At 43.8% G+C, this 11,586-nt stretch overlaps 1 long non-coding RNA gene across 3 annotated transcripts in view; it reads right to left on the reverse strand.

Moving 5' to 3' along the window:
• The window catches only part of LOC142104033 (uncharacterized), a 163,849-nt gene extending 152,299 nt beyond the window's left edge, over positions 1 to 11,550 (reverse strand). For 2 of the 3 annotated variants that reach the window (XR_012679501.1, XR_012679499.1), the window contains exon 1: positions 11,499 to 11,550. This is a non-coding gene — a long non-coding RNA (uncharacterized LOC142104033). Of the gene's footprint in view, positions 1 to 7,479; positions 7,921 to 11,498 lie in introns of those variants that run through there. The other variant, XR_012679500.1, reaches the window with a different exon arrangement.
• Positions 11,551 to 11,586: the final 36 nt, after the last annotated feature.

Below are 11,586 nucleotides of genomic sequence, written 5' to 3' on the forward strand. Positions count from 1 at the left end.
CCTGAAACGGGGCATAAGAAGCAGGAAGCTCCGGCTGGGATGAAAGGATACAACAGGGAACAGAGTCAACGGGCTTCACCTTAGAAAGACATTTCTTGAAACACCGGGACCCCCATGAGGAAACTTGAGTCAATCTCCAGTCAAATTGAGGTGCATGAAGTCTTAACCACGGAAGACCCAGAATGATAGCATTAATGGACTGAGGAAGAACCAGAAATTCAATAGTCTACGTATGAAGCACCCCTACCGTCAGCCGAACCGGGGAGGTAATCTGGGAAACAGAACCATTAGAAACTCGATTTCCATCGACGGCAGTGAGGAAGAGTGTCTGAGGCAAATCTTGAGTGGAGATATGGAGTTGTGAAGCCAAAGTGGCGGAGATGAAATTACCTACAGAGCCGGAATCCACAAAGGCGGATGTTACATGAGGCTGGCAGGAATATCCAGCGAGATGGTCATCAAGAAATCTGGATTAGCGGAGATGTAGGGAGTAGCAAAATTCACTCCTAAACCAGCCTATCACCGATTAGGAGGAGGCTTTTCCCGGCCTCTTAGTACAGGTGGCTAGCAAATGTCTGAATTCTCCACAGTAGACACAAGTTTTGCTTGAAACTTCTCTCTCTTTCCTCAGGGGAGAGTCGGGAGCGAACTTTCTGCATAGGTTCATCTGGGGCAGCTGGATTCGAGAAGCGTGGAGCAAGGAGGAGAAAAATGTCTGGCAGAAGATCTTTCGAGAGAGGGTTCCCTGAATCGTAGATCGATTCTGTTACACAGAGAGATAAGGTCATCCAGATCCGAAGAAACTCATGGAAAGCCAGTTCATCCTTAACCCGATCTGCCAGACCTTGCCAGAAGGTTGCCACTAGTGCTTCATTATTCCACTTTAACTCAGAGGATAATGTACGGAATTGCACTGCATACTGACCCACCGTCTGAGAGCCTTGGCGTAGATTCAGAAGGCTTAAGACAGCTGAAGTGACTCGGCCCGGTTCGTCGAATACCTTGCGAAAGGCTTCAATAAAAAAAGAGGCGTTCTGCAAAAGAGGATCTTTACGTTCACAAGGGGCGAAGTTCATGCCAAGGTCTGTCCAGAGAGCAGAGAAATAATGAACTTTAACTCGTTTAGATGGGAACGATACGGAATTGCATTCAAAGTGGATGATGCATTGATTAAAAAAACCCAGACACTTCTTGGAATCCCCGTCATACGTCTCAGTAGAAGGGAGATGTAGAAAGGATGAGAAGGCAGTTGTGGGAACCGGTGGAGGCAGGTTAACCTCAGAAGTGGTGACGGCCACCGCTTGAGATGCCGCCACTGCAATTTGAAGAGATCACCAATCTAGCGGTGACTCCTTGTATGCACTGAAGTAGTTGGGCCTGCTCGGACTCATGCTTCTCTACTCTATGAGCCAGATGCAACAGTAAATCACGAGCAGAGGGTTCACCAGATCCTTCCATTGTCAAGGTCAGAGTATACTGTCACGTTTCTGTGAGAATAAACCCACCTTCTGATATTGGCTCTAAAGTCTAAACGTGCCCCTAGGCTTCACCATGGACCCCTGCAAGGAGGTTTGGAATTCGCGGAAGAGGCACGCAGGTCGCTGCCCTTCCAGGTAGCCACCAGAGAGGCAGAGAGGAAAGAAAGGTCATATAATCCAAGTCAGAACCATGCAGGAAGATGAGAATAAATGGAGCAGACAGAGATGGTGTCAAGGAAAGCCGAGGTCAAACCAGGAGATTCAAAATATAACAGGAGGAGAATCCAAGGGCAGAGTCAGGAAAGCCGGGTCAAAAGCCAAAAGGAACATTCTGAATGCAGGAATGCAGATATAGGTGCTGGAGCAAAGGAGGACCTTGATACTTTGGCACTCTTCTGATGCCAGAGCCTCCTTTAAATAGTGAATGATAGTTTCTCATTAGTGGCAGCGGGATCGGTGGTCAGAATCAGCTGACCGCCGACAGGAAGCAGGGCCGAGCATCCCGCTGCCTAGCAACGAGGACGCCGCGACTCTGCGCATGGGTATAGACGGCCAGAACAGGAAGGCGCCCATTCCCGGATTTAATGGTTAGGAGGTGGTAAGATAGGCATGAAAAGCATGAAAAGGTGAGTTTTGAGTGAGCAATTGACGGACTGAAGGTTGGGGGGGTGTCGAGTGAGACAAGGTAGGGAGTTCCAAAGAGTAGGAGCAACACGGCAGTAGTCTTGGAGGTGAGCATGGGATGAGGCAATGAGGGGTGAATTAAGGCGGAGGTCAGAGGCGGAGCGGAGTGGCCAGGTAGGTATGTACCTCGAGACATGCTCAGAGATATAAGGGGGAGAAGTGACAGTAAGTGCTTTGTAAGTCAGGGTAAGGAGCTTGAACTGAATTTTGAAATGGATAGGAAGTCAAGGGATTTACGTAGAGGAAGATGAGCCTAGCCGCAGTATTTTGTATGGTTTGAAGGTCAAAAATGTGAGAGGCAGGAAGGCCAGTGAGAAGGAGGTTGCAATAGTAGAGGCGAGAATAATGAGTGAATGGACCAGGATTTTGATAGCTTCCTGAGAGAGGAAAGTATGGATTTTTGTTGTGTTATGGATTTTGGTGAGGGACTGGATGTTAGGGGTTAAGCTGACGGCAGAGTCAAGGGTGACTCCAAGGTAGCGGGCTGGGGTGACAAGAGAGAGAGTTATGTTGTCAACCAAGAGGGAAATATTGGAAGGAACAGCAATATTGGCAGGAGGAAAAATGATGATCTCGGATTTGGAGATGTTGAGTTTGAGGAAGCGCTGTGACATCCAGGTAGTTACAGCAGAGACACAGCTAGATACTTGTGACAGGAAGGTGGGAAAGAGGTCAGGGGAGGAAAGATAGATTTGCATGTCATCAGCATAGAGGTGGTATTGGAGGCCAAATGATTGAATAAGTTCACTGAGAGAGGTGGTGTAGAGAGTGAAGAGCAGATGGCCAAGGACAGAGTCTTGGGGCACACCAATAGAAAGAGGCAGAGGGGGGAGGAAGAGCCGGAAGCAGAGACGCTAAAAGATTGGCTGGAGAGATAGGAGGCAAACCAGGAGAGATTTTTTTCACAAAGACCTAGGGACTGAAGGGTGGTGAGCAGATGATTGATGGTGTCAAAAGCAGCAGAGAGGTCGAGGAGTACGAGAACGGAGAAGTGACCTTTGGACTTAGCTGAGAGTAAGTCATTTATTACTTTAGCAGTTTCAGCTGAGTGAAGGGGATGGAAGCCAGACTGGAGAGGGTCAGGAAAAAGTGGGAGGAGAGAAAGTGAGTCAGATGGTTGAAGACAAGTCGTTGGAGAATTTTATTTATTTTTTAACTATTTATTTTGAGAAATAGCAATCATGTACAGATAAGAATCAACAAAGTATACATTTGCAGGAATAGAAACAAAAACAGAGAACAGTACATATCATGGGTATCTTTCAATGAAGCTGAAAATATTTGAGTAGCAAATATCCAAGACAGCCAGAGGATGTCAATAAACAGACCAGCAAATATACAATTATACAATTGTTATCCAGAATACACAAGACACTATAACATTTTATAACAATATAATGTGGGGGGGGGGGGGGAGGGGGGTAAGAGGGGAGGTGGGGGGGGGGGGGTACTGGTCGCCACCGAGAATGAAGGAAAAACTAGAACACACTTCCCTTTATCCACACAGTTCCTTATCTTCATCTTGTCCTTTTTAAGAAGAGAGACAAATAATTAAAAACAAAAATAAAAATAAATAAATAAAAGAGGGGCAATAAAAGTTTCAAAGGAGATTACTACTTAGATTCTCTGAGGAGGGAGACCACATCGAGAGTCAGGCCACCTAGGACTACAGGGAGTTCTTTTTTTTAGGAGGAAGGAGTTGGTACAAGAGGTATGGGGTTATCAGTAAAGCCAAGGAGCCCATATCTGGTGAAATTTATCACCCTTATCATGCAGATGGTATGTAATCTGTTCCATCCGGGCAATAAACCAGACATAGGATCGCAGGGCTGCCATAGTGGGAGACTCAACTTGTTTCCAAGACTTAGCTACTAGGCATCGCGCAGCTGCAAGGACATGGGAAGCCAATTTCGCAGACTCTCTATCATCATCAATCAGAGGGTAACAGAGAAGAAAAGACCATGGGTCTTTCCGGACAGGGCATGGAAGGAGGGAGGAGAGGAGGGCCCTAACCCGATCCCAAAAGGAGGATATTTTAGGGCAGGACCACCAAATATGAAAAAAGGAGCCCATCTGGCCACAACCCCGCCAACATAATGGAGAACTAGAGGGGAACATTTTAGTGAGTTTGTCAGGTGTGTAGTACCACCTATTGTATACTTTATATGCGTTCTCCCACTCCCTCTCATGCCTACCGCCCGGAGGAAAAAGTACTTTGAGAATTAAGCTGTAGATAAAGGAGATTGTGCCCCTACCCAAAGGTGAGGAGATACATAGGGATTCAAAAGGAGACCTAAGAGGGGGGAGAAGAGCTCCCCCGAGGAGAGAGCCCACAAAGTGTCGTAACTGGAAATACTCGTAGAATTTAGGATGGAGACTTGGATATTTAGAGAGTAGAGCATCCCAGGAGATGAAGGCCCCCTGAACTAATAGGTCTCCGACAAATCGAACTCCCGCAGTGACCCAGGGACTATAGAAGGCAGAGGAGAGCCCAGGAGGGAAGGCAGGGTTACCCCAAAGAGGTAGGACAGTAGGAGAGGACACCGGTATTCTGAGATGGGGTCGGCAGGTCTCCCATATTGCAGCTGAGAATAGAAGGGTAGGGCATTGGGAGGTGAGGGGAGATCTAATTTGCTTAGAGAGACCCCATATACAGGACAAAATTGGAAAATTAAGATAAGCGGATTCGATGTCAACCTACGACAGTGCCACGGGGGAGGCAAAGGAGGCTACAATCTGGCTCAGATGAGCCGCCCAATAGTAAATTTTCAAATCCGGGAAACCCCTACCTCCACCTCTGGTGGGTCTCTTTAAGAGAGCCAGCTTAATTCTAGGAGACCGGCCGTTCCAGATAAATCTAGAGAGACATTTTTGGATAGATCAGGAAAAAAATGGTGAGAAGAGTCACCTAAACAGATTGTAAATTGAGGCACTCCAGTCCCTTGAAAAGTATTTAAAAACAAATTTTATTGAAGATTTATTAAAAGTTAATATGTCAGATAACATCACAGTCGGCGAATATTAAAATATAGAAGTGATGAAAAATAAAGGTAAGTGATAGAAGTAATTAAAAGTACCCTTCCGGGAAGCCGGTGTTCACAAAATTGTGACACTTATAATTTACTGGGAATACTGCCCATAATTATGGACATTATATCAATGAGATTCAAAAATAACACAATTTATTGGGATTCAATTATATTCCCTATATTCATCGATACATAGTATATCTCATATAGCCAGCAAATGTGTCCACTCTGAATTAAATGATTGTAGTGTAGGAATGCACTAGTAGGGTTTATAATTTATCAAAAACACTCAGGTATAGTAATCTGACATAGACATACAAAGGAACTTTATGTGTATATAGTTCCAAAACCTTGGTGCTCTAACCTAGTATCCTCTCATACTGTGTATAGAGGAGAGGGATTAACTAGGGCATGACCACAGAGGATTTTTTTCAACACATATCTGCTACATAGAAAGTTATGTCAATTCAGCCTATGACTAAGCCGATTACGGCGAAACGTACGGCGGGCCACGTGTGACGCGTGACGTCACACACCCGGAAGTGTGAAGCCGGTCAGCGGAGTTAGCCGCGATCGTGTCACACTCTATCTAATGTTCTAATGTTACAATTTTGAATCTAATAGTGCGCTTTGTTTAGGGCTATAGCACCAGGGTAATTCTGTTTGACAACAAGAGGAGGATTGAGGTTCCTCATATCGCTAGTCAGACCTTTTTCAGCCACATCCTCATAGGCTGAATTGACATAACTTTCTATGTATGTCTATGTCAGATTACTATACCTGAGTGTTTTTGATAAATTATAAACCCTACTAGTGCATTCCTACACTACAATCATTTAATTCAGAGTGGACACATTTGCTGGCTATATGAGATATACTATGTATCGATGAATATAGGGAATATAATTGAATCCCAATAAATTGTGTTATTTTTGAATCTCATTGATATAATGTCCATAATTATGGGCAGTATTCCCAGTAAATTATAAGTGTCACAATTTTGTGAACACCGGCTTCCCGGAAGGGTACTTTTAATTACTTCTATCACTTATCTTTATTTTTCATCACTTCTATATTTTAATATTCGCCGACTGTGATGTTATCTGACATATTAACTTTTAATAAATCTTCAATAAAATTTGTTTTTAAATACTTTTCAAGGGACTGGAGTGCCTCAATTTACAATCTCTTTAGGTGACTCTTCTCACCATTTTTTTCCTGATAGTAACTCTGGTTGTGAGAGCACCCCCTCATTTTGAATTATATAAATAACTTTCAGATATAAATGATGAGGAAGTCCTAACCTTAGAGCGAGATGGATTTGCTTTATTTTTGGATAGATGTCAGATCCGAAAGGGGGACTCGAACAGGAAGGGTTTGGAAATAATAGAGGAGCTTAGGAAGGAGGTTCATTTTGACAGAGATGATCCTGCCCAGCCACAAAATGATCAATGAGCGCCAGGAGAACAGTTCAGACTTAATCTTAGCAAAGAGGCCCGGGTAGTTCTCCCGGTAGAGGGAGTCATAGGAGTCGGTAATAAAGATACCTAAGTATTTAATTTTCTTTCTCTGCCACCGAAAGTTAAAGCGGGAAGTGAGTACCAGTCCTTCTGGGGAGGGAATGTTAAGGAGAAGAGCTTCCGATTTCGTAATATTGATCTTGTAACCTGAGAGGAGCCCATATTGATGTAATATGCTAAAGAGTCCAGGGAGAGACTTCTCAGGCTGCAGGAGAGTCAGAAGGACATCGTCCGCAAAGAGAGAGGGCTTACTCTCCAGATTCCCCGTTTGCACACCCTGTATGTTCGGGCAGGCCCGGATAGAGGCCGCAAGAGGCTCTATAATAAGGGCAAAGATGAGAGGAGACAGAGGGCACCCCTGGCGCGTACCGTTAGGTTTGGTGATAAGGTCAGAGGGAGAGTCGTTGATCGTGACTCTTGCAGAGGGTCGGGAGTATAAGGCTTGAATACCCGTGAGGTTACCCGAAATCCCAAACGCCAACAAGGCTCGGGACATAAAGCTCCAGGAGATCCTGTCAAAAGCCTTCACGGCATCAAGGGAGAGAAGAGTGGCCGGGGCCTTCCTGGTATTAATAATATGAATCAGATCAACAACTCTCCTAGTGTTGTCTCTGGCCTGACGACCCTGTATAAAGCCAACCTGGTCATAATGTATAAGGGAGGGAATGAGCGAATTTAGTCTATTAGCCAAAATTTTAGCATATAATTTAACATCTGTATTAAGCAGAGAGATAGGGCGATAACTAGCGCAGTCATGAACATCCTTACCCTCTTTATGGATAACGGAGATCCGAGCCTCCAAAGAATCCCTAGACCAGGAACCCCCAGTCAGGATTGAGTTGAATAGGGTGTGCAAACGGGGGACCAGGAGCCCAGCAAACTTCTTATAGTATACAGCAGTAAAGCCGTCCGGTCCCAGAGCCTTTCCTGTTTTCTGAGATTTTATGGTTTGTTCGATTTCCTCTCTAGTAATCTCGTCCCCCAGAAGAGTACTAGCCTGTGGAGAGAGTTTCGGAAGCTTAGCAGAAGAAAGAAAAGATTCAATCAACTGCTAGTGTTGCTGGGAGACTAGAGGATCAGACGGTTGTGGAAGATTATAAAGTTTAGTGTAATAGGATTGGAAGGCAGCACGTATCCGCTGGGGGTCATAGTGTAAAATTCCCTCGGAGTCCCTAATAGCCAGGAGATTCCGGGCCGCTATCTTAGCTCTAAGTTAGGTGGCCAGCAATCTATCGGCCTTGTCGCCCTTTTCATAGTAGTGCTGATTGAGCCACTTCAGCTTATTAGCAACCTGGTGGGACAGCAAAAGATTTAGTTCACCACGGACAGAAGCAATTTCCTGGAGAACCAAGGGATCAGGGTTCAATTTGTGGCGTTGCTCTAGAGCTCTCAGTGAGTCCGTCAGCTGGATAGTTTTAGCCAAACGGAATCGCTTAGTCCGAGACGCCAAGGCAATAAGATGACCCCGTATTACCGCCTTATGGGCGTCCCAAAGAGTCATAGGAGAGATATCAAAGGTTTTCCTTCGTCTCAAAGTATTCAGAGAGAAGAGAATTTAGGTGAGTAGTGGTTTCTTTATCATGCAGGAGTGATTCGTTGATTCTCCAGGTTGCTCCAGGAGGGCAGTGAGCAAGGGAGGTGAGTACAGCGGAAACAGGAGCATGGTCTGACCAGGTCACAGCGAAGATTTGGGAAGAGCTAAGTTTAAGAGTGAGGTGGCTGAGCAGGATCATGTCAATCCGGGAGTAGGTATTATGGGGAGAAGAGAAGGTATAGTCCCTGGCCAAGGGGTCTAATACTCTCCATGAGTCATATAAGTTATGGAGTTTCAGAAAAGCCTGTAAGCCAGCTGTGGTGTGGGCATCTCTCCTCAGGGGAGAAGAGGAGGGGCCTGAGGAACGATCTATAGTTGGGGCTAAAACAGCATTGAAGTCACCAGCGACAATAAGTTCACCCTGACGGACACGCGCTAACAAAGAACCCAGTTTTTTTAAGAACCTATGCTGGCCGGTGTTGGGTGCATAGAGGTTCACTAGAGTGCAGGGGAGATTATTCAGAGTGCCTATGAGAATCAGAAATCTACCTTATTTATTTTTATGAGAGTCATGAAGTTCGAAAATTAAATGGCGCGCAAACAGGATTGCTACACCCCGCTTTTTCTGCCTATGGTCACATGCATGAAATGTCAAGGGAAATTTTCTGGAACGAAGCTCGGGGTGGAGATGGTGGACAAAATGAGTTTCTTGTAGGAATATCAAATCTCCTTTAAGAGATTTAAGAGACGAATGGAGTTTAGCCCGTTTCTGAGGGGAGTTGAGGCCGTCGTTGGAGAATTTTAGAAGCATAGGGAAGCAAAGATACTGGGCGAAAGTTCGAAAGAGAGGATGGGTCAAGGGAGGGTTTCTTGAGAATAGGGGAGATTAGAGCTTGCCTGAAGGCCGATGGAAGGATACCAGTGGGGATAAGTTAAAGAGGTGAGCATGGTGACGACAGATGTTGGGAGAGAGTGAGCGGAGGAACTTGGAGGGGACATGGTCAAGAGGACAGGTTGTGGAAGAAGAGGAGAGAAGAGTGAGGATCTCAGACACAGTTACAGGAGGGTAGAAGGTTACACTTAGTGGGGAAGGATGGGGCGGACTAACATAGGCAATGTACATAATGTCGTCCCAATGCAGATGCGGCCGATTTAAGTCCGGGGTTTTCAGTGATATCATTTGCACCCTGCTACAGGACAGGTGTAAGTGCAGACTGATAGTGATGACTGACACGGTAAAGTCTATAAATTAGAAGTTACATGTATGCGTGCCACTTGCTTGCAAAGAACAACTGTATCCAACGAAGAAATACTGTAAAAACGCATTGTGTATAGTAAGCATTGAAATCATGTTTATTTATGTAATTACTACATATAACAAGTAACATTTAGGCAGAGCATACTTGCACCCAGATTCAAATAGAAATGTATCTTGAGATACTCTTGAATTTGGAAAAAATTAAGTGTATACATACATATTTGTGTAGACAAAATGGCCCTGCACATTTACACAAAGCAAGGAAAAACCTCTTTAAATATGCCCTCTCACCCTCCTTTACCTAATTTTAATAATCTCTCTCTGCAAAATTAAATTAAATTTTTGCACCCCACAAAACTAGGCATGCACTTATTGCATACTTGGCAATGAAACACCCTCCGTCCACCCAGTACCTTAGGTTGGCCTGCATAAATTTCAGCTCCTCTGCAAAGGCTGCCATATTAGTCCGCAAGCCAATGCACTGTGGCGATAATCTAGGAACATCGGCATAAACTGAAGCCTGTGAAGTCACTAAAGAGGATTTGTACGGCCCCTGACTGTCCTGTGTGTCACTGACTAGCAATGTGGGGTTACTGTATCAATCTAACGAGCAATATTAAGAGTTATTCCAATGTAGGGATTATAAATCAGACACATGATATGGTTTATACATTTGACTAATTATAATAATCTAATTGACCCCAGTTGTGTGCTTTATATGTCTTACTGATAATATAATTTGCCCCCAAGGTAATAATAATATCACTTACCCCAAGTGGAGGATTATATGTCTGACTGATAATATCATTATTATTAGCGTAGATTTTATGTTATTATTATATTATCATTTCTGACTTATAATATTATAATTTACCACTAATGTAATAACATCAATTTACCCCAGGCGTGAGTATTACCATTTGAACCAAGGTAATAATAATATAATGTACCCCAGTTGTGAGGGTTATATGTTTGACTGATATTATCATTTGTCCCAATATAACAATATAATTTACCACAGGTGAGGGTTATATGTCTGACTGAAAATATGATAATTTCCCTCACTGTAATAATATAATTTACCCCAAGTGTAAGTATTATCATTTGCCCCCAATGCAATAATAAGAATATCATTTAAACCCAGGTGTGTGGGTTATGTCTGACTGGTAATATAATTTGCCCCCAAGGTAATAATAATATCACTTAGCACAGGTGGAGGATTATATGTCTGACTGATAATATCATTATTATTACCGTAGATTTTATATTATTATATTATCATTTCTGATTTATATTATAATTTGCCACTAACGTAAAAAGATCAATTTACCCCAGGCGTGAGGATTACCATTTGCCCCAAGGTAATAATAATATCACTTACCCCAGGTGGAGGGTTATATGTCTGAATGATAATATCATTATTATTACCGTAGATTTTATATTATAATTTGCCACTAATGTAAAAACATGAATTTACCCCAGGTAATAATAATGTACCCCAGTTATGAGGGTTACATGTTTGACTGATATTATCATTTGTCCCAATATAACAATATAATTTACCACAGGTGAGGGTTATATGTCTGACTGAAAATATGATAATTTTACCAAATGTAATAATATAATTTACCCCAGGTGTAAGTATTATTTGCCCCCAATGCAATAATAAGAATATCACTTACCCCAGGTGTGAGGATTATTATATGTCTGACTAAATATGTTATCATTGGCTTCCAGTGTTATTTGTAAATATTAATATAAATATAAATATTGTGATGTGATCATATATATAATATAATATAGAGATTTGCCTCGGGGGAGGGCAGGCTGTGTGTGACATTAGTCACTGTGTGTGTCAGTGTTGTGTTACACAATACCCGGAGTGTGGGGGCCACACACACACACACTCAGCAGACAAAGGAGACCGGAAATAGGAGGAGACCCCCCCTCACTGCCCCCCCCCACGCCGGTCCTCTCACCTTCCCCTGGGCTTACCACTGATTGCCGAGTCCCGTGAGGAGAGCCCCCCTCAGCCCGGAGCCCCCATATCCCCCCCTATTAGTCTGGACCCCCTCCTCCCCTC

The sequence above is a fragment of the Mixophyes fleayi genome, chromosome 10 (assembly GCF_038048845.1).
Source record: "Mixophyes fleayi isolate aMixFle1 chromosome 10, aMixFle1.hap1, whole genome shotgun sequence".
NCBI lineage: Eukaryota > Metazoa > Chordata > Amphibia > Anura > Limnodynastidae > Mixophyes > Mixophyes fleayi.